Below are 3,018 nucleotides of genomic sequence, written 5' to 3' on the forward strand. Positions count from 1 at the left end.
AACTCAGAAGCAACGTTCAGTGAAGTACTGGATGCACTGCCAAAATGCGCAAGAAGACTAGATTTGGTTTTCTGCATCTGAAAGAGAGATGCATATTTAGTTCTAATGACTAGAGGATGAATGAAACAACATATTTTGATTATTTTTTGCCAAGCTGGTTGTGTTTTTATACATAATATATGATACAGCAAATTTTTGCACATTCCAATAAAATTAGATTTATTTTCGTTTCAATCTTAGACTGAATAATATAGCCCTGAGCCCCTAACGCATTAGGAAAGTTTGTAGTTTCTTTTTAGCTGGAGGAAAGTGTGTGCTGTGTTATGTGTGATGATGCACCACACCATTTGAACCCCCCTTTTCAAAATCCTAGATCTGCCCATGGACTCATTGCTACCTGTTCTACTTTCTGAGGCACTGGTATAATCCTCTCCCACCCCCAAATACGAGTTGCTTGTAATAATCATAGCATCATAGAGAAGTTGGGTTGGAAAGGACCTCCAGAGGTCATGTAGTCCAACCCCCTGCCTGAGGCAGGAACATCTTATCCAAACCATCCCATACAAACCACAATCTAAACTCTACACAAGACTGCTGTCAACCCTGACACAACATTGACCTAACACCTTAACTGCCGCAAGTAAAGCAGGGGATCCACAGCAGCCAACATCCTGCTTCTATGAAATGTTGTAAAGTTATGCTCAGGAGAGCCTGGATAGAAAGCCATGCTCCCTGCTACAAAGGAAGGCAAACTCTCCCCCCACTTTGCAGCCCATACGAATCTGAGCATAGGGTAAAAATCCTTCCTGACCCCAAATGTGGCATCAGTCTGACCCTGAGTAGCAAGACCCTCTAGCCAAGAACCTCCAGCTTTGGTCCCAGCAGGAGCATTGGCACATCTCCATCACCATCCCCAGCCTTGGCTGTAGCCAAATGCCCCTGGGAAGCCTTAAAAACAGCCTGACATGTGAAGAATGGGCCTGTCCACCCAAAGTGGAGCTTAGCTGTATCTTAGGTAGGGTAGGGCACACAAGCTTACCTTTCCAAACCTAAAAGGCATTGCAAGTGAGTCTAGTAAATAGGATTAAAAGAAAATGCTTATCAATGGCCTTTGAGAGATCCCAGGACATTTTTTTGCAGAAGGCTTTCCTTTCTTGTCTGAGTTTAGTTTAGTCATTTTAGTTTATTCATTGGGCTCAATGGGCAGTGATCACTGGTTCAATGCCTAGTGGGCAGCCACTCTCTAGTGGAGTACCCTAGGGTTTGGTTCTGGGACCGGTTTTGTTCAATGTCTTCACTAATGATCTGGAAGATGGCAGAGAGTGCACCCTCGGCAAGTTCACAGATGGCATCAAGCTGGGGGGAGTCATAGATATGCTAGAGGACAGGGCTAGGAGTCAGAGAGATGTGGACAAATTGGAGGATTGTGCCACAAGAGATCTCATGAGGTTCAACAAGGACAAGAGCAAAGTTCTGCACTTAGGAGGGAACAATCCCATGCACGGGGACAGGCTGGCTGGGCAGCAGCTCTGCAGAAAAGGACCTAGGGGAGACAGGGGACAAGAAGCTGAACAGGAGCCAGCAGTGTGCCCTTGGTGCCAAGAAGGCGACCGGCATCCTGGGCTGCATTGGTAGGAGCGTTGCCAGCAGATGGAGGGCAGTGATCCTTCCCTTCTATTCAGCACTGGGGAGGCCACATCTGGAGTCCGGTGTCCAGTTGTGGGCCCCCCACTACAGAAAGGATGTGGGGAAATTGGAGAGAGTCTAGCAGAGAGGAATGAAAATGGTTCAGGAGCTGGGGGACATGACTGGTGAGGAGAGGCTGAGGGAACTGGACTGATTGAGTCTGCAGAAGAGAAGACTAAGCAGGGATTCAATAGCAGCCTTCACCTCCCTGCAGGGGGGTTGCAAAGAGGATGGAGCTGGACTGTTCTCAGTGGGGGCAGATGACAGGACAAGGAGCAATAAATAGTCTCAAGTTGCAGCAAGGGAAGTAAAAGTTAGATATTAGGAAAAACTTTCTCACCAGGAGGGTACTAAAGCACTGGAACGGGTCACCCAGAGAGGTGGTGCAATCTCCATCCTTGGAGGTTTAAGACCTGGCTAGACAAAGTCTTGGCTGGGATGATGTAGTTGGGGCTGGTCCTGCTTGGAGCAGGAGGTTGGACTAGATGTGACCTCCTGAGGCCCCTTCGCACCCGCATTTTCTGTGATTCTGATTTAATTCCAAGTCTAAACACTAGTTTGGGGACTGAAGTCATAGTCCCATCTTGCTCCTGTCATGTGGGGCACAGAGGGAAGGGGACTGCCCCAATTTGCCTGCTGCCAATACTTCTGGCCTACAGGAGCCCCCACCACCATGGAGTCCATATAGGTCTCTCCCTCCATTCCTCTCCCTCCCTCCTACCCCTGTGTCCCGATAGTGGGAAGGGCTGGTTAGGGGAAGGGAATAGGAGTAGTTCTGCCTAGTCTGCTATTTGTATTAGAGTCATGTCTGGTTACCAGTGAATAATAAACTTAACAGGAATGTTATTAGTGCAGCTCCGAGGATCTTTCCAGTCACACTCCCAGCCCCCTACACCCTATATCCCCATCAAAGACAATCCGCATGGGCAACGTGATATCCAGCCGGCAGATCGCAAGTGCCACGTGCTCCTGTACACCACAGCCGTTATACAGAAGCTTCCTCTTGCATCAGCTCAATATGTAAATGCCTTTTATAATCAGCATGGCAATGTCCCAGCTTTCTCTGCTGCAAAGCCGAGAACTGTTTCTTATCTCCACTCCCTATGATACTTATCTAAAAAGTTAGAGCTTGTTTCCCAAGGCAGGGAGGGAAAAATAATATTAATAACCTAAGAGTTTTCTTAGCAGGAATAAATGCATTTTTACCCATCATTAAACTTACTTTGGGTTTGACCCTTGCCTGGGACAGTTGATAAATAATGGAAGAAAAAGGCAAGTGGTTTTTTATATATTTATTTTTTGGTGTTTACTTTCCGCTTACCTGGAGGGAAA

The sequence above is a fragment of the Alligator sinensis genome, unplaced genomic scaffold (genome assembly GCF_000455745.1).
Source record: "Alligator sinensis unplaced genomic scaffold, ASM45574v1 scaffold1272_1, whole genome shotgun sequence".
NCBI lineage: Eukaryota > Metazoa > Chordata > Crocodylia > Alligatoridae > Alligator > Alligator sinensis.